This window comes from Camelus ferus, chromosome 5, assembly GCF_009834535.1.
Source record: "Camelus ferus isolate YT-003-E chromosome 5, BCGSAC_Cfer_1.0, whole genome shotgun sequence".
Lineage (NCBI taxonomy): Eukaryota > Metazoa > Chordata > Mammalia > Artiodactyla > Camelidae > Camelus > Camelus ferus.
This window is the reverse complement of record NC_045700.1, coordinates 18,127,304-18,148,036: the sequence shown is the minus strand read 5'-3', so window position 1 is coordinate 18,148,036 and position 20,733 is coordinate 18,127,304. Positions and strand designations below refer to the sequence as shown.

The following is a 20,733-nucleotide window of genomic DNA, read 5'->3' as shown; positions in this document are numbered from 1 at the left end:
GGCAGGAGACAAGCAGATGTGATGCTGTAAATACAGTGTCCTTTTGGGTCCCAAGGAATAGATCATAACAAGCCAAGGGCTAAGTGGGACACATGGTGGGTGCCTGTCACTCTCAAGCCTGATGGATTGACAGGCAGACAGATATGAAACACCAGCCTCGCAGCCAGACCCTATCTTGGGTAAAATCTCACAAAATACACAGCAAAGATGGCAATGGCAGGGGTGAAAAGTAGAAAACAGAGCCAGCCTGGGGGTAAGAGAGGAGGAGAAGAGGGGAGTTGACATTAAGCAGGAACCATTTCCAGCTGCCTGCTGGCTGTCAAGCCTGCAACAATTTGGCAACCTCCTCCCCAAAGGCCATGGGGGCTCAAAATTATCCTGCTTCACAGCCTGGGGACAGACCTGTGACATAATGTCATAATATAACAAGAACCACCTGCCCGTGTGCAGGCACTGTGCTGGGTACCCTGGGTCTATTCTCTCATTTCATTAGTCCAGATGGTGGACAGGGCAAGTGTCACCCAGCCCGCTTCACACATGCAGAAGCTGGAGGTCAGGACAGGTTAGTCACTGGTCCAAGATCACACTGGTGGGAAAGCTAGGGTTTATGTTTTTATCTCCGATGCTGCTGCCTTGGCTCCTGCAGTATCACAAGCTGCCTGGCCCTGGCCCTGGCCCTTACCACCCTCCGTGGCAGCTGAGCCAGGAACAGCCCACACACACTGCCACTCCCCTCTCAGGCCCACTCATCACTGATTAACAATCAAGGGTCCTGCTGAGCCTGGACTCCCAGACACAGAATCTTGCTGAGAGCCTGCCTGTAAGCAGCTGCTGCCAGCCCACCCCAGGGCAGCATGAGCACACCAAGTGGTGCCCTTGGTTAGTGCAGTGTGTCCAGCGGAGGTGATGGACAGCAAACACCACTGCTCCAGTAGTGGGGACAAGACTCCCCCAGTGAGAAAAGGACACGCCTCACCCCCTTTGCCACACAGGTCCCTTCTCTCCAGTCCCACAGCTAGTGGCCTAGCTCAGGTGCCCTTCATCTCACCAGGCCACACCGTGGCCACGCAAGTCCCAGCACACAAGTCCCAGCACACAAGTGAGGATGCCGCCGTCCAGCTCTCAGACCTGCAGGGCTCCCACTGCCCCCAGGACGTACCAAGGAAGTCCTCCGCAGCCAGATACCTCCCACAAGCCCTTGTCCACCTCGGTCCCTTAGGGAATCCCTCTCAGTTGACAAGATTTGGCTCAAGGACAAGGAGAGGCACATAGCAAACTATTGCTATGGATGATGCCGAAACTGAGACTGTAAGAGGGTAAGAGGGAAATTGTCAACTCAGTATTCACTCAGCTCGGGATTGTTCTACTTACCATAAAGATGTGTCGTGGTCTTAAAAGGCATGATACAGTCCAAAGTAACCAACATATAAAGATGGGGAAACTGACATCTAGCTCCACATACCTCCTCCCTCCACACCTGTGTGGGTCCAGCATCCAGGATTCTCCACTGTTCTCCCACCGGCCCGGTTAGATTTCATGTTTACACTCCTGGAAGACAGGAAGGAACCTCTCTTTTACATCATTGAATCTGCAGGTGACTGACACATATTATTACTGGTTAGCTGAAAAAAATGAATGAACAATGGAATGAATGCGAGTGAACAAAGTCTCCCTAGAAACTTTGTTCACCATATAGCCGACATGCTCACCTCTGGGGGTTGTGAGTCTGTACAGGGGCCAACCAGTCCATAGCCACACACTCCAGAAAGCAAGGTTAACAACTTAGATAAGAAAGACTAGATCAGTATTACTCAAGATGTGATCTGTGAAATTGCACAGGACATATGACCTACTTCTTCAATAAATATACAGCACAGGTTTTTTTTCCCCAATGTTTCAGATTTAAGAAATATAACAACCAAAATCAGGGTGTGGGTCTTTTCTGGATCCTAAAAAAACAACTCTAAAGAGACATTTTTGAGACAATGAGGGAAATTGGAACAATGATGGAGTATTAGAGGATGTTAAAGATTATTGTTAATTTTGTTAGATGTGGTAATGGCATTGTGGTCATATAAAAAAGTCCACGTTAGAGATGGGTGAAATAACATCTGAAAATTGCTTGAAAATACTCCAGCCTTAAAAAAAATGTAGAGGGATAATTAGGTAAAACAACATTAGGAAGATGTGTTGCTAATTGTTGGAAGTGAATGAACACATATGGGATTCTTTATTCTACTTTTTTATGTATTTTCAAAGATTTCCACAGTAAAAAGTTTGAAAAATAAATTTAAATGTCTCCTAATAAAAAAAAAAAAAAACAAAACATAGTCCATGAACTCTTTGCATCAGAATCACTTGGTGCTTGTTAAAATGCTGATTCCAGGCCTCTCTGACCTTTTGGGAGGAGGACAGTGGACTTAAAGCTGCACTTTAACAAGCACCTCCCACTCTACCCTCAGCTCTAATACACTTGTGGTTCTGAGAGAGGATTCCACTGAGAATGACTAATTACACCGTGTCCCCACCTGCATGTGCTGAACCCCCACCTCTCTACCAAGGCCCAGCTCAAGCACCACCCCCAAGCCTTGTCTGATTGTTAGAGCAGGCAGATAGCTAGATATGAGCAGAGAAAGGGGGACACAGACCAAATGGCAGGAATTGGGCAGAAAGAAGGGGCACAGGCCAAATGCAGGAAACCACACATCATGTAAGCAGCAGGGATCCTTGGGCAGAGAAAGAAAAGCAGGAACCTTGGGGCTGATAAGGGATTATGCCTTTTGGGATGACAAGTGGCCTGGAGAAGAACAAAGAAAGGTGAGAAAAGGCAGGAGTTTCTAGGATCCGAATGTCACCTTTTGCTCATTATGCCCTCATTTCAATAAAATCAGCCTTGCAGATCAGAAGTACCCATCATGCACCGATGCCATAATACTTCCGATTCCGACTAAATAAGGACAAAAATCCCTCCTCCCTTTGGGAAGGTGGAGTTAGGATGATAATCAGGGAATATGACCCCAAACCCTTCCCTCCCCAATGAATATTCCGCCCATTCATTTTTACACCCTATGTAACTAACTTGCCAAAGAAACTCAGGGCAGCCACTCACCTGAGCCCGCCCGCTCTCCCCTGAGAGTGTATAAATCCCATCCTTTAATAAATTTTCATTTTACTTTTTTTTTAACCTCTAAGTCTTGTCTCTGAATTCTTTCTGGGACAGGACAAGAACCTGGAATACCGGTTGCATCGATCGGCAACATGATGACTCCAAGTGAGAGAACTCCTCCACCCTTTAAAGCACAGACCCTCAGCCCCAGAGAGCACATAAATGCACAGAAGCATCCTCAAGTGTATCTGTCCAGATGGCTTTGATATTATGATATAATAAGAAACAGTCAATTTGGTCTCTGCTCCTTGTTCCTGGCACGAAACTCCTGAAACCCTTGGAATTTCCTATAGCAGTGAGAGGAGAGTCTTTTGCTATTTATTAATAAGCCCCTTTCAATCACACCTGAGTTTATGCTAATGAGGTGATTCTTGGAGGGTGGGAGCTGTTTGCCTGAGGAACCAACCATGCCTATGATTAGATGGTGAGAACTTTCAGTCCCATCCCTGACCTCTAGGGAGGGGAGAAGGGCCAGGGATTGAATCAATGGCCAATGATTCAATTAATTTAATTAACCATGCCTACGTAATGGAACCACCATTAAAAACTCTCAATCACACAGTTCCAAGAGCTCCCTGGTTGGTGAACACATCAAGGTGTGGGGTAGGTGACAGCCCAGCATGAGCAGGGAAGCTCCAAGCTCCTTCCCACATAACTTGCCCTACCACGTCCCTCTGTCTGGCTGTACTTGAGTTGTATCATAAGTAAACTGTTTCCCTGAGTTCTGTGAACCATTAGAGTAAATTATCAAGCCTGAGGAGGGGATCCAGAGAACACCCCAGTTTATAGCGGGTCCAACAGAAGTGCGGGAGGCCTGTTCTTGTGATTGGCATCTGACATGGGGGCAGTCTTGTGGGACCGAGCCCTTCACCTACGGGGTCTATGCTAACTCCAGGCAGTGTCAGAATTGAATTGTAGGAAACCCAATTGGTATCCGAACAGTTGGAAATTGGTTGGTGTAGGAAAACTTCCCATACATTTGGTTTCAGAAGTATTGTGAGTAGGAAAAGACCATCTCTCCAGGGGCAGGGTGGTGTAGCTCTGTAGTACAGTGCTTGCTTAGCATGCATGAGGTCCTGGGTTCAATCCAAAGTACCTCCAAAAAAAAAAAAGTCATTCTTTGTTTACAAGGTGCTGGGAATTCTTAAAAGCAAAGTCTGTGTCTTATTTAGCTCCTCTCCAGTACTATCGACGATAGATGTTTGATAAGTGTTGTTTGATGAATGAATAAATAAACAACTGAATTAATACCTAGAGTCATGGGGCACCTCATAGACATATCTGTGTTTACTTAAATTCTGATATGTTGTCATGATGAAATGTTAGGCAGCCTTACTTTATTTTTAGTGTGAAATCTGGGTAAAACATGGGGGAAATGTGACATATGATGTGGGGGAAGAGACCCAAATTCCAAAAAGTGTGTGTATATTAATTGTAACTTTAAAAATGTGTATCTATTATTATATTTATATTTTTATTATTTTTTTAAGAACAAAACCAAAAGGTAATATACAAAAAAGAAGTAAAACAATGTGATTCTAGGTGACTATATCTGTATCCTATTCCCATTTTCCAAATATTCCTCTTTTTTTTCCCCAATAAGGAACTAGAAAGCAGGGGAAACAGCTTGGAGACTGTTTAGTCTGGTGATAACCTGCATGACACTAACTCCTCCCAGGGCCCTCCAACCCCAACACAGGAGAAGGAGCCTCTAGTGCTGTCCCTGGCATCAGGGACAGGGGAGAGAGATGGAAACAAATCATTTGTCCACAGAACCAGGGCTTCCCCGGGAGGAGTCTAGCAAGACCTCCAACCCCTAAGACAGAAAGACTTAATAGATTTACATGGACTGCACGCTGCACAGGCCTGTGTGTACAGAGGTATTTAACAGAACAAAGAGCTTAAACAGTCACTTTGTCTGTACTGAGAGCATCTGGGCCTTCCAATCATCCTGCAAGGAGCCTGCTCAAGTATTAACAGGTATCAACCTAATATGCTGCGCAGCAGGCACCATTATTTTCTCCTCAATCTATTTTACCTAGCACGTTTCCCAGGGGCAGGCTGGAAAATATGTGGTAATTATACATTGACAGAACATGGGAGCAGGTTATATACGGACCCATTGTACTTGGCTTCCTTATTAACCAGCTAAAATGTGCTCTGTGGGCTCCTTCCTTGTTCCTCAAAGAATCTCCGGAGCTGAGGTATGATTTTGCCACTTACATCTTTCCCCTCGGTTGGGAAAAGTGTCCAGCTCTACCAGAATCTCCCGTGTACAGACAGAGCAAGACGGGGCTCTGAGGCACAACCCCCCCGTGTCACCCTCCTTGGAGAGGTCTCCATTTGAAGCTGGCAACTTCCACACAAAGACACAGAACAACTCACTGGGCGGGCTGCCCGGTCCCCTGCACAGTCTAATTAAGGAAGAGGTAGTCAGCATGAAAAGTACTTATTAGGAAAGGGTCATTGGACCATATTTGTGGGCCTTCAGAAGAAGTAAATTACTTTTTTAAGGAGCTTAGCAAGCTTTTAATGGTAAGTTTTCTTCACCGACACTAAAGATAATAGCCCCAAGGAAAGGAGTCATCGGAAAATGGGATTGAGTAACTCTGGCAATTTTAATGGTCTTTTTTTTTTTAAATTGAAGTATAATCGATTTGCAATATTGTGTTAATTTCTGGTGTACAGCATAGTGATTCATACACACACACACACACACACACACACACGCACATTCCTTTTCGTATTCATTTTCATTATAGGCCATTACAAGGTATTGAATATACTCCCCTGTGCTATACAGCTGGACCTTTTTGTTTATCTATTTTATATATAATAGTCTGTATCTGCATAATGGTCTTTACTTGGTTGATTTGTCTAGAATGCTTAACCAGAGGAAGCAAGAGGAGACCTGGTGTCAAAGACATCTGGGTGAAGGACAGGGTGGAAAGCAAATGGTGAGCTCGGCGGGCTTGGGGACTGCTGTCCAGGGGATGTAATGGATGATCTAACAGATAGTCGTCATGGATGATCTAGGTGGATCTTAGATCTAAAGGAAATGTGAGGAAGCCACATAGTCCACATATGGAAGGTGCAGCGGTCAGGCTGTCCCAAAGCGGCCCTGTCATTCCACAAGCATTTAATCAGCATTTCCAATGGACATGATCGTGCCCAACTCTCCCTAGATGCCCGGACCTTGGACCCCATCGCAGGAAGGTGGCAAGTGGCAGATCACTTAACTTGGAGTAGCAGAACCTGAGTCCCTCCACCAGTTCTGCCACCCAAATAGAGGGCCGGTCTTCTGCAGGACTTGTCTCTCTGGGCCCTTTCCAACTAGCAAATAAAGAAGGAAGACAGTAGGTGATCTTGGGGCCTCATCCAGCTGGGGCATCTGACTGCATATGTGAAAAGAACCCACCCCAAACAGCTGCTTTTCTTCTTAGTCTGGTCTTGTCTGTCTACACAGCTCTTTTGCCAAAAGATACCCCATCCTGGAGCAGCTGAGCCAAAGGCCCTGCAGGGAACTGAACTGGCTTTCCATCAGGTAGACCTGAAAAGGGCACAAGGAAACAGAACTCACCCTTGAAGGTGAGACTCTGCCGTTTAAAAATTCAAGTCTGGAAACCATCATCTAAATTATTAAATACCACCTTTTCCACCACCACCCCTTGTCAAAAAAAAAAAAAAAAAAAAAGCCTGTGTAGGTATAGCAATAATTAGGGAGGCATGTTCCCTCTAAAATGAAACCACCAATACTATCATTTCCAGTTAAATTTAATTACGGCCTAATTTCCTTTACAATAGATGACCTAGTTTTTGGACCATATTCTCAGAGAAGAGATTATGTGTGGGTGTAAAAAGTCTGCCCTATCTTGGAGAAGCAGAGAGACCATTCACCGGGCTCATCTAATCCATCCCAATGTGAATGTATGCAAGGCAAATGGGTAAGACACAGCCCCACGGGAGAACACGTTCTGTTCTTACACAAAGGCCAAAGCAGCGAATGGTCCAGCATTTATGCCTCTAACAAAAAGCAGTTCCATGGAGACAGGAGAGCTGGTTGTCAGACTTGCTGACCAACTTCCAGAAGGCATCCTCGGATATTTGTATGAAGCGCCAGCCTGTGACTCAGCCTGTCATCTTCTACATGTGCAGACCCAGACCATGCTCCCGAGTCCTCAGGTCCCAGGACAAGGACGGGGCCCTGGCACAAAGCAGCCCACGTTGTGGGGGCTGCACAGGCCTCTCACACCTCAGAAAGTTCCCAACCTGGCAGGAAAGCAGGGAGGGTGGATCCAAGGATGTCCTGGCTTGCCCTCAGTTCTTACCAAAGTAGTCTGAAGCTGAATGCAATGAATGGGGACATGTGAATGACAATGAATGGTAACATGCAAAATGAATGAGGGACAGAGGGGTGTCAGGAGCATCCCAATAATCCCAGGTAGCCAGGATATCCTGAGGACAAGTTCAACTGCCCTTCATTCCCTATTTCCCATAATTAAAAAGAGTGGGGTATTAACATCCTACCCCATCCTCAGAGTCTAGGAGGAAAATAAACATGTAAACAGGCAATCATGGAAGAGTGTAGTTAACCCTATGGCAAGAGAGTCCAGCGTGTTATAGATGGAAAAGGCGGCAGCGAGAGGAGTAAAAGAAGGGGAGTCAATAAGGAAATTAAAGAAATGGAAAGATATCCCATGTTCTTGGATTGGAAGAATTAATACTGTTAAAATGGTCATATTACCCCAAGCAATCTACAGATTTAATGCAATCCCTATCAAATTACCCAGGACATTTTTCACAGAATTAGAACAAATAATCCTTAAATTTATATGGAATCACAAAAGACCCAGAACTGCCAAAGCAATATTGAAGAAAAGAATGAAGCTGGAAGAATAACCCTCCCAGACTTCAGACAATACTATAGAGCTACAGTCATCAGAACAGCATGGTATTGGTACAAAAACAGACATATGGATAAATGGAACAGACTAGAGAGCCCATAAATAAACCCACAGACTTTTGGTGAATTAATCTTTGACAAAGGAGGCAAGAATATACAATGGAGTAAAGACAGTCTTTTCAACAAATGGTGTTGGGAAAACTGGACAGCTGCATGTAAATCAATGAAGTTAGAACACTCCCTAACACCATACACAACAATAAACTCAAAATGGCTTAAAGACTTAAGCATAAGACTATAATCCTCTTGGAAGAAAACACAGGCAAAACATTACCTGACATAAATCTTAGCAATGTTCTCCTAGGGCAGTCTACCCAGGCAATAGAAATAAAAGCAAAAATAAACAAATGGGACCTAATTAAATTTATAAGCTTTTGCACAGCAAAGGAAACTGTAAGAAAAGCAAAATGACAACCTATGGAATGGGAGAAAATATTTGCAAAAGATGAGATTGACAAGGACTTAATATTCAGAATATATAAACAGCTCATACAACTTAATAATAATAAAAAAAAAACCCAACCCAAAAATGGGCAGAAGAACTAGAATAAGCAATTCACCAATGAAAACATACAAATGGCCAACAGGCACATGAAAAAATGCTCAATATCATTAATTATCAGAGAAATACAAATCAAAATTACAAAGAGGTATCACCCTCACACTAGTCAGAATGGTCATCATTAAAAAGTCTGCAAACAATAAATGCTGGAGAAGGTGTGGAGAAAAGGGAACGCTCCTACACTGTTGGTGGGAATGTAGTTGGTGCATCCATCTGGAAAACAGTATGGAGATTCCTCAAAAAACTAAAAATAGACTTATTATATGATCCAGTAATCCCACTCCTGGGCATGTATCCAGAGGGAACTTTAATTTGAAAAGACACATGCACCCCAGTGTTCACAGCAGCACTATTTACAACACCCAAGACACGGAAACAACCTAAATGCCCACTGACAGATGACTGGATGAAGAAGCAGTGGTATATTTATACAACGGAACACTACTTAGTCATAAAAAAGAATAAAATAATGCCATTTGCAGCAACATGGATGGATGTGGAGATTGTCATTCTAAGTGAAGTAAGCCAGAAAGAGAAAGAAAAATACCATATGATATCACTTATATGTGGAAGCTGAAAAAAAAAAGACAAATTAATTTATTTACAAAACAGAAACAGACTCACAGACATAGAAAACAAACTTATGGTTACCAAGGGAGAAAGGGGGTAGGAAGGGATAAACTAGGAGTTTGATTTACAGATACACACTACTATATATAAAATAGATAAACAACAAGTTTATATTGTATAACACAGGGAACTATATTCAATATCTCGTAGTAACCTTGTAATGAAAAATATGAAAAGGAATATATATATATGTATATGTATGACTGAACTATTATGTTGTCCACCAGAAATTGACACATTGTAAATTGACTATACTTCAATAAATAAAGAAGAGTAGTCAATATGGCTCCCCAGAGCTCAAGACCTTAAAGTCAGATCTAAAATACAGAAAGGAAATAAGTGGTGTATAGGGTATGGGGTAGGATGGGAGAGACTGGACCCCAGGTAAAGACGTTAGCAAGTACGGAGACCTGCAGGCAGAGAGAGAGGATGGCAATTTGAGGAAAAGCAAGTGGTCCCGTGGGACGTGGCATGGGAAGGACGAAGAGACGAGGAGCAAGAGACAAGGCTGCTGATAAGCTGAGGCCGGCAGGTGCAGGCTGTAGTGCTGGCACTCAGTCTGGCGGCTCTGGGGTGACACTGAAAGAGTGTAGGTAGACCAGTGACAAGTCCTGGTCTGTGTTCAGGAATAATCACACTGAAATGACCTGATGCCTGGTAATTACAAAATATAAAGATTTGCTACTCAAGCAAAAGATAAAACAAAATAAAAACAAAAAGGGGGATTGATGAGAAAATGGTGAACTGTTGATAATGATAAGCGTTGATAACTGTTGAAGGCAGGTGATGGGTACATGGGGATTCATTATACCATTCACTCTATTTTCATCTAGGTTTGAAATCTTCCATAGCAGAAATACTTTTTAAAAACTAACATGAGTTATTTTTTTTAAATCAGAAGCATGTATGTTTAATTCTTGGAATTAAAAAATGCTATATTATCCTAACTCATCAGACAAAATAAATGGGAGCGTGTTTGCGTATTTTTTTCCATATTTTAAAAATATCAGTGTGCTGCAGAGTGGAGAGTAAATTGGAGAGAAGAAGAGACGAGACAGGAGGCCACTAGGAGGTTGTACAGGGCCCAGGTGAGAGATGGTGGTGGCCTGTACCAACACAGTGGCAAAGGAGATGAGGAATGGATTTAAAATGTTCAGGAGGTAAAATGGCCAGGACCCAGTGACTGACTCAACATGAGTGAATCATACATTCAATCACTCTCGGTAAAGATGCAGGGCCACCTGCTCTGTCCATGGCACTGCCAGGGACTGTGGGAGGAGGCCAGATATCAGCACAGCTATCTGTGACAGCAAAAAGACGAAATAAGCTAAAAGGGCAAAAACAGTTTTGAACAAGTAAAAAGTAACAGCCATAAGTAAACATTAGCTTAAAATATGCTGGAGTGAATACCAGCAAATCAAAAAATAATGGAATATAAATTTGATAAGTTGAACGGTGAACACTTAAAACATTACAACTAGAAAAATGTAGCCAAGATAAAATAAACAGTAAGATTACATCATAAAAAAGCAGATAATACAATAAAAAGCTGTAAATAAAAAGGCAAAAGTAAATAATATTAGCTAATGGTACATATGAAAAAGATTAAATAGCAAAATAAAAATTATTTAGAATGTATAAATTATGCTCAATACACATTTTTAACCAAAGGGTAGCAGGAAGAATATGGGCTATGGTATTGATGTCAACACACAGGTGACCTGCCTGGCCACCTGGTCAACCTCACCTCCCCTTGCCACTGTAAAGCACTCTGAACCCAGCTATCCAAAACACTTGCCATTCCCCAAATCTACCATGTTTCCTTAAAGGACACTGCTAGGGGGAGGTGAGGATTACACGGCACAATCCATAGAAAAGCCTCATAAAATCCTCTTTAGACATCTGTCCCTCTTCTCAAAGCTTCCCACCCATGGCAGTTTTCAAAAATCTCTCCTCTCACCGCCCTCCCTGCTGTAGTACCCATTCCCATGTACAACACCAGCCTCCACTGCTCAAGCACCCTTGCTTCTGACAGAAGAGCCTCCTTGCCAGACTCATCCTTTGTAGGAGGGCAGCCCATCTGGAGACTCTGAGTGCTCATCTTGCCAGAAAGTGGCCCCTAGACCTGAGTGAATGGAATTATCCACTTATTACATGTACACACAGGCCAAGCTTCCCCCAAGACTGGGTTCTTGGAGGTACAAGTACCATAGTCCTTCCTTAAGTGCCTGGGTCCCAGCCATGGGCCTGATACACTGTCAAGTACTCAGTTAACCTCTGTTGAAAGTAAAGAAACGAAACGAATAATCAGTAGTTTTTAAGCTGAAATGGACAGGGCTCAATTATTCAACAAAGATGAATTTCACAGCAGAAGATCCCAGTCCCATGTAACTTTTTATAGCTTGTCCCCTGTTAGAGGTCCCTGGGGCTCTTGCCTTCCATGTGCGCATCATCAGCTCTTCCCAAAAGGCACATAAGACAACAGCAGAGATGTCCTCACCCAGGGTCCACAGCAACAATGCAAGCAAGCAAATAGCAGCACTGCTGCACGATCTCAAAAAGAGATGGCTTCCAGGCTTAATGGAGGAGGGGCGTTTGAGCTAAGGCTCAGAAGATGCCTAGGCTGCGTGGATGGAGGGAGAACAGGTCAGGATTCCTGGAAAGGGAACAGGATATGAGCTAACATACACGGAGACGATTTCAGCCCTCCACCACAAAGGGTGCCTTCCCCCACCCCAAGTGCCCAGCAGAAAGCCAACCAGAGGAATGCAGGCAGCATTTTATCTAGTGTGGAGTAAGTTCCCCAAACTCAACAGTGGGAACTTTGCACATGGCAGGGCCACTGATCTTGTAGCCAGATCACATCTTTTTTTTTTTTTTTTAACTTTTTTTTATTGAGTTACAGTCATTTTACAATGTTGTGTCATATTCCAGAGTAGGGCACAATTTTTCAGTTATACATGAACATACATATATTCATTGTCACATTTTTTTTTCACTGTGAGCTACCACAAGATCTTGTATATATTTCTCTCTGCTATACAGTATAATCTTGTTTGTGGCAACATGCATATTCCTGGAGAATGTCACTCTAAGTGAAGTAAGCCAGAAAGAGAAAGACAAATACCATATGAGATCGCTCATATGTGGAATCTAAAAAAAAAAAAACAGAAATACAAAACAGAAACAGACTCACAGACATAGAATACAGACTTGTGGTTGCCAGTGGGGAGAGGGGTGGGAAGGGACAGAATGGGATTTCAAAATTTGTAGATACTGACAGATCACATCTTTTTTAAGATGCAGAGACCAGCTACCTGGCTTTCAGGACACCTCCAACACTTGGCGATCATCAGCAGCCACTGCCTTTGCATTTGGACAGCACTAAGTGTGAGAAGCCATCACATTCTATTCTCTGAAAAAAAACATGGCAGTTCTGGCTGTCTCATCCATAAGGCACTCCCTGTGAAGTCTAAACAGACAGCGACAGTTTGCAGCATTCTACTCCTTAGCAAGAATTTGCCCAACCTCCCGTAGAAGCCAATTTTCAGGTCTCACAGCCATTTGGATTATATAAATCATTACATGTTCTTATTACCACCAGGACAATTGCTCACTTTTAATTTTTTCAGCTCCAGAGAGAACAGGATCTTCTTTGTCCCGACTTTAGAGAAGCTTTGAGGGGAGATTCACCAGCTACACAGACTCACACATTCACCCAGAAGATGCCAGGCTGCAATGCTATCCATTTCAACTGAGACGCCGACACCACAGACAGCAGACAGCAGTATAAGTGTAGAACAGCCTTGCTATCTATTGACTGAATATCTATGTCCCCTCAAATTCCTGTGTTAAAATCCTAGCCCACAATGGAACGGTGCTTGAAGGTGGGGCCTTTGCGAGTGATTAGGTCATGAAGGCAGAGACCTCACAAATGGGATTAGAGCTCTTATAAGAGACCCCAGAGAGCTCCCTTCTCCCTTCTGCCACGTGAGGACACAGAGAGAGGAGAATCACCTATAAACCAGAAGGCAGATTCTCACCAGACACCAAATCTGCCGGCGCCTTGACTGTGGGACTTCCCCTCCTTTGTAAGTGTGAGATGCAAATCTGTGTTCACATGCCACCTAATCACTGGTGTTCTGTGACAACAGCCCAAACAGACCAAGACAAGCTTCCAATGCAGAATTTCTAGGAAATGGTTAGGAACCAGTTTCCTGACTTGAGCTCCTCACCCAGAGGCCTTTGTTTGCTTTGGGAATATAACATTTTTGAGAGAGTGGAGGAAGGGGGAATTTGTGAAGTGACCGTTTTGAAGGAATTATTAACATGCTATGAGTCCCACCCTACACTGCTACGTGCAGGGAAAGGACGTGCTTTCTGTCACCTCCAGCCTGGTGGCAGTGAGGTGGGGAGGGCTTTCCCTTGGGCCATTGAAGAGGTATGAAGATGGTCCCAGTATCTAGGGGACACTGCTCCGTAGACAGAACCGAGCAGCACATGGCAGCAGGAGAGGACGTACAGCTGGGTCTGGCCAGTACCCCCAAGGTTTACAGGAATGAGATGCAGACCATGAGGAAAAGCCAGCCTGGGTCCATTTTAAATCCTGCCCAAAAGGTCTACCTGGGAGGGTATGAGGTCTCCCACAGTGAGACAGTGTGTGGAGAACATCAGAGAAACAGGAGGAGAGCCGTGTGGAAGGGGAGGAATTGCACCGTCTGCATCAAGGGAGCTGCAGGGGGTCCCCAAGCAGAGGTAGTCCCAAGCAGCCCACCAGAGCATCAAAGAAAGATTAAGCTAAAAATATCTGCCAGGCATGGGAGTGTGGAGCAAACGGCAGTTCAAGGAAGAACCCCCCGTCCCTCCTTACTCTCCTCTTTTCCCACCCAGAGGTCAGTAAGAGCAGTTATACGGGACAGACAGAGGCACAGACAAAAGGAGAGAGATGTGTATCTGCTCTAGCAAGGGATCAGCCACAGTGAGGGTCCAGCTGCGGGAGGTACACAGTGACATTAATTAAATTTAGAGATTTGACTATTGTTGGATCTGGATAGCTTAATTTCTGAAATTTGTTCACAACTAACACAACCATTGGATTGTCCGCTGCCTGAGAGCAGAAGAGCCATGGACCTGCCCAAATTTTTTATAATAGGCAAGGGAACTTCATTCCCCCACCCCATCCAATAGAACTTAAAGGAGCAATGAGAGATTATAAAAATGCAGCTCCATTTGATTATATCCCCAAGGTCAGGTTTGTTCCACACACATCAATGTTGCCACTGACACAGTCTGAAAGTAATTCTACAAAGCTTTCTTTAGGTGATAAACTTTTTAAGCCATACATTTCATGTCTAGAAATCATCCTAAGAAAGCAATCCTAACTATACACAAATATTGGATACTGAATGCATCATTGTCTGTGAGGCAGACACTGCAGTTGAATCTCCCCAATACCAGCAGCAGGCATCTCACTCTTGCCCGCTGTACAGAGACGGTGTAAAAGCTCAGTGTTCATTTTCACAGCCTCGCTTGCAGCTAGGAGTGGTCATGTGACAGGGTTCTGGCCCATGACACGCAGCAAAATGTCTGCAGGTGCTGCCTTTCACCTTCTGCCTTGTTCCTGCAATGAACGCAGCTGACGTGGCTACAATGGCAGCCACCATCATCACCACCTGAGCAAACGGCCAAGGGAACTGCAGAGGATCCAGCACTGACGCCCTGAACCACAGAACCTGCCATGTACCCCCTCTCTACAAATCTCTTGTTAGAGACAAATAAATGCCTGTTTGTTGAAAACACTTGCAGTTCGGTTTTCTATCACTTTAAGCCATATGCAACCTTCACCTGGAGAACAGACACATGCAGGCAAACGTGTATCTATACACATACACCACACACACACACACACATACACACACACACAAAACACATACGTGCATACCAAAAAAAAAAGTAGGAGATACATCAAAATGTATGCTGGTGGGATTTTATGTCATTTTTTTCCTTCCTTTTTCCCTGTTGATATTTCAAATTTTTCTACAATGAATATGCATTGCTTCTGTGAGAAGACAAAAACTTTATGAAAACTACTTTGTGATAGTGAAGCCCTGGCTGTGCTCACTGAAATGCAGACCTGATTCATGGTCCTGAAAGAGCCCTGTCTATGTTTGTTTTATGGCTGGCTCAGAGCACACCTACTCTAAACTGCTTCTATGAAGATGAAACCCAAGAGAGACCAGCTAAAATTCTAAGATCCACTGAGCATGACATGATAAGGGCCAGGTTTATCAGAGAGAAAATGGCAGATACTTATCATTTCTTGTGTAAAATTGCAAGGCCTAGAGGTTAACATGTATTATGGGAGAATGGAGAGAAAAATTAAGGATGGCTAAAATCTTTGGGCCCCAGATACTAAGCAGCAACTGACAGAACTAGGGAAGTTGGGAAGGAGAGCCAGTTTGGGGGTGGCTGGAACTCTTGATCTCATTTTTGGACATGATGAGCTTAAGGTTGATGAAGGGACCTCCCAGGGGAACAGTCCAATAGGCTGATGACAGTTGTTCACCCAGTAAGCCCTTACTGGACACCTAATTCACCTGTAGAATTACATACACACTAATCACCTGACTACATACAGAGACAAATAAGATACAGCACCTGCTGTATCCAACAGCATGCAACCTGGAGAGGGTTAGGATGTAAGCACCAACTGCACAGTAGAACACGAAGAAGAGCTATTAAGTTACAGTAAAGAACAGTTCATTCGAACTAGATATAAAAAAAGGATTTCACAAAGATGGTGCAGCTTCAACTGAGGCTTAAAGGATAAAAAAAAATTTCAAGAGACAGAGGAAGCAGGGAAAAGATTTTTAAGATGAAGAAGAAAACATAGAGATGTGAAAGGTACACATGCTCTAGCTGATGAGAGCAGAGCCTGATGGAAGACGGGGCAGGGCTAGTTGGGAGACTGATGGAATTGCCAAGCTGAGGAATCCAAACTGTAGCCAACGGGGAGCCACAATAAGATTCTAAGAGGGCAGAAGCATGATTGCACCTGTAGTTGGGGACGAGACACCTAGTTGTGGAGGCAGAACTTCAGAGACAATATATTAGAGGTGGAATCTTTTAAGATTTTTTTGTGTGTATCAGAGAGATCATGTCACCAGCAAACAGAGACGATTTTATTTATTTATTCCCAATTTGGATGCCTTTTCTTTCTTTTTCTTGCCTAATTGTTCCAGCTAGGATTTCTAGTACTCTGTTGAAAAAGAGTGGTGAGAATGGGCACTCACGGTGTTACTGATCTTAGGGAAACAGCTCTTGACTTCTCACCATCGAGTATAATGCTAGTTGTGGGTTTGTTGTACCTGACTTTTATTATATCGAGGTGTTTTCCTTCTATATCCAATGTGTTGAGAGTTTCTACCAAAATATAATGTTGAATTTTGTCAAATTCTGTATCTTTTTCTGTATCTATTAAGACAACAGCATAATTTTTATCTTTAATTTTATTAATGTGGAGAATTAGGTCTGATTTGCACATGTTGAATCATCCTGGTATCCTAGGAATAAATCTTTATTGATCATAGTGTATGATCCTTTTAATGTGCTGTTGAATTCAGTTTGCTAGTGTTTTGTTGAGGATTTTTTTAATCTGTATTATGAAGGATATTGCCCTGTAATTGCTTCTTGTAATGTCTTTGTCTAACTTTGGTATGAGATTAATGCTGGCCTCAAGAGATTGGAAGCTTTTCCTCTTCTTCAATTTTTTATAAGAGTTTGAGAAGGATTGGCTTTAATTCTTCTTTAAATGTTTGGTAGAATTCACCAGTGAAGCCATCCAGTCCTGGGCTTTTCTTTATTGGAAGGTTTTTAATTACTGCTTCAATCTTTTTACTCATTATTGGTCTGTTTAGATTTTCTACTTTTTTCATGATGCAGTCTTGGTAGGTTGTATGTTTCTAGAAATTTGTCCATTTCTTCTAGGTTGTTCAGTTTGTTCTAGTGGTCTCTTATGATTCTTTGTATTTGTGTGGTATCAGTTGTAACATCTCCTCTTTCATTTATAAATTTATTTGTCTTTTTTTTTCCTTTGGAAATATAGATAAAAGTTTGTCAATTTTGTTTATCTTTTATTTTTGTTGATCTTCTTTATTGTTTCTCTATTTCATTTAATTCTGCTCTAATCTTTATTCTCTCCACCTTTCTGCTAGATTTGGGCTTAGTTTGTTATTTTTCTAGTTCCTTGAGGTATGAAATTAGGTTGTTTACTTGACATCTTTCTTTTTTCTTAATGTAGACGTTTATCACTATAAACTTCCCTCTTAACACTGCTTTTCCTGCCTCCTGTACATTTTGACATGTTGTATTTCCACTTTCATTTGTTTCTCGTATTTTTTTATTTCTGAAAATTTTTATTTCATCTTTGAGCCATTGGTTGTTCAGGAGCTTGGTGTTTAATCTCTATGTATTTGTGAATTTTCAGTTTTCCTCCTGTTACTGATTTCTAATTTCATACCATTTGTGGTCAGAAAGTTAACCTGGTATGATTTCAACCTTTTAAACTTTGTTAAAATTTGTTCTGTAACCTAACATATGATTTCTCCTAGATCATGTTACCTAGAATGTTACATGTGTGTTTGAGAAGAATGCGTCTTCTGCTGCTGTTGGATGGAATGTTCTATATAAATATCTGTTAGGTTCATTTGATTGACAGTGTAGTTCATGTCCAGTGTTTCTTCACTGATTTTCTGTCTGCGTGATTTATCCATTGTTGAAAGTGGGATATTGTATTTATCTATTATTGGATTGCTGTCTCTCACCCACTTCAAATGGATAGTACTTGCTTAATATATTTAGGTGTTCCTATGCTGTGTGTATTAATATTTATAAATGTTATATCCTCTTGATGAATTGACCCTTTTACCTTTATGTAATTACCTTCTTGTTTTCCTGTTACAGTTTTTGATCTAAAGTCTATTTTGTCTGATATAAGTATTGCCACCCTTGCTCTCTTTTGGTTTCTATTTGCATGGAATATTTTTTTCCATCCCTTCACTTTCAGCCTATGTGTGTCCTTGAGGCTAAAGTGAATGTCTTCAAGTTCACTGATTCATTCCTCTGCTTGGTTCAGTCTTCCGTTAAAGCTTTCTATTGACTTCTTTAGCTTGGTCATTGTATTCTTCAGCTCCAAATTTCTATTTGGTTCTTTTTTGTTTTCTCTTTGTTGAACTTTTCATTTTGTTCTTGTATTGTTCTCCTGATTTCATTAAATTGTGCATCTGTGTTCTCAAGTAGCTCTCTGAATATCTTTAGAACAATTATTTTGATAACTTTGTTGGGCAATTCCTGGATCTCCATTCTTTGAGATCAGTTACTGGAGATTTACCATGTTCCTTTGGTGGAGGTGTGTTTCCCTGATTCTTCATAGCCTTGTATAGATGTCTGCACATCTGAAGTAGACCAGAAAAGGTCCATACTTTACAGACTGACTTTGCTAAGGAAAGTGCTTCATCTGCAGATGGGGACACACTGGAGCATGCTGTCCTCCCAGGTCCACTGGTGCGGGGCATCAAGTGGGGGGCATGTGGCATCTCTGGATACAGAAGGGCATGATGTCTCATTGGCTTAGCCACTGGGATCCACAACACTGACAACTGTGTGCTGTTAGGTGAGTGCCATAGAAGTCCTAGTGGCTGCAAGAGCTATGGGGGGTCCTCAGCAGCAGCTCCAGGTCCAGCAGCTTAGGGACCAGGACAGGCAGCAGTAGTGGCCAGAGAAGGTGGTGATGCACACTCAGCTGCAGGTGCCACTGTAATGTCAGGAGCTGATGCACACACACACACACACCGTGGCAAGGGCCTTGGCCAACAGCAAGGATCAAGGCCAACTTCAGGTACACAAGTAGCTGCAGGGGCCCTGACTGCCGGCGTGCAGTCTTGTGGCCACAGGGTCTCACCACAGGCAGGAGCACAGCAGTGGAAGCTGGTAACAAAGAGTCAGGCCAGCAGGGTACACATGCACAGTGGAAGGGGCTAGCTGTAGGTAAACCCAGTGGTGCAGGCCAGTGACAGGAGCCAGGGCTGGATCCATGCCCACAGCAGCTCCAGGGGTGTTGGGGGGAGGACTGTCAGTGTGCACTTTCATGGCTGCTGTGCACACAGTGGAGGTTGGTGACAGGAATCAGGTCAGTGGTGTGCAAGCGCACAGCTGGAGAAGCAGCACTCAGCACACACACAGTGGTGAGGTCAGCCATGAGAATCTAGGCTGGCAGGCACCTTCGCACTTGTGCAACACAGAGGCTGGAGCCAGCTTCCAGTGTAGGTCCCAGGCTCTGGGGTGAGGGTGGGTCAGGTGGGGATGGGGGAGAGGTAGTGAGCAGGGAGGGACTCAGACTAGTGAATGCAAATACCTGTGGGGTGAAAACCAGTGACATCTGGGGCAGGGCCTGCTGGCTTCTTCATTGGTGAAAGCCATTGAGGTTCTCTGCAGAGCTGGTCACTGGGCACCATGATCACGCCTGCTGTATGGCTGATATTGGTAACCTCTGCTCTTCTTCCTTGCTCCCAACCATCTTTACACATCTCAGCTTTGCCGGTTTCTGGGTAGGGTGAAGCTGAAGTGAATCCTATGTGTAGGGTCTGGAAAGCTGTCACTCACCCTGCTCTCCCTTTCCTGGCAAGGAGACCACTTTCCAGATGGGGAGTTCCCTCTTGACGCCAAGCAGTGCCAACCTGGGGGATGGGATGACACAGGCAAAATGAAGCTATTTTTCCTTCCCTTTTTGTGTGGTTATTCTCTGTTTTTTGTTTTTTTCACATTACTATATTGCTGGAGTTTCTTAAGCGGACTCCAGAGCTCGGCCAAGCTGTTTTTGTTCTTGGATATCTGCCTAATTACTGATCTTCACGGAGGGACAGAGGCTGGGGCCTTCTACTCTGCCATCTTAGTGACTCACCCCCCTCACACAGGTGAAGGAAGGTATCACATATTATCCCAGGCCCTCTTACCTAATAGGTATTCAGTAAATTAACAAATACAGAAACAAAAGAATCAATTGATAAAAGAAATTCTCACATATTGAGATATAGGGAATAGCATATACAATCATTCTGGCTTATACATGAGTTAACTTGAATTTTATGCCAACTAAAATATAGCCTGTTTGTGGCTGATCAAACATATATTGTACATCGGCATTCATCATTAAAGAAAAGGGAACACTGACCAGAAGTAAAGAATGTTCATGTTAAAAATAAAGATTAAGTGTCCCTCTTCCTGGGACGCCAATGCTGGTTCTCCTTTGATGATAAGACTCCCCTCCTAGGTGCCAAGGCCAGGCTGTACGTGCTGTACGTGTACATGCTGGTCTGTTTTTTTTTTTTGAAACCTTGAAGGAACATATTCCTGACT

General features: G+C 43.2%; 2 long non-coding RNA genes across 3 annotated transcripts in view; both read right to left on the bottom strand.

Annotated features, from left to right (window-relative positions):
- The window catches only part of LOC116663593, a 79,919-nt gene extending 78,369 nt beyond the window's left edge, over window positions 1-1,550 (bottom strand). For both annotated transcript variants that reach the window (XR_004319807.1, XR_004319806.1), the window contains exon 1: window positions 1,463-1,550. This is a non-coding gene — a long non-coding RNA (uncharacterized LOC116663593). The remainder of the gene's footprint in view (window positions 1-1,462) is intronic.
- A 4,045-nt stretch (window positions 1,551-5,595) lies between these two features.
- On the bottom strand, window positions 5,596-13,690 carry LOC116663594. The gene is made up of 4 exons (XR_004319808.1): window positions 13,680-13,690; window positions 11,355-11,365; window positions 7,687-7,689; window positions 5,596-5,670 (listed from the first exon to the last, which is right to left on the bottom strand). It is a non-coding gene; the product is annotated as an uncharacterized LOC116663594 (long non-coding RNA).
- Between the last annotated feature and the right edge of the window lie 7,043 nt (window positions 13,691-20,733).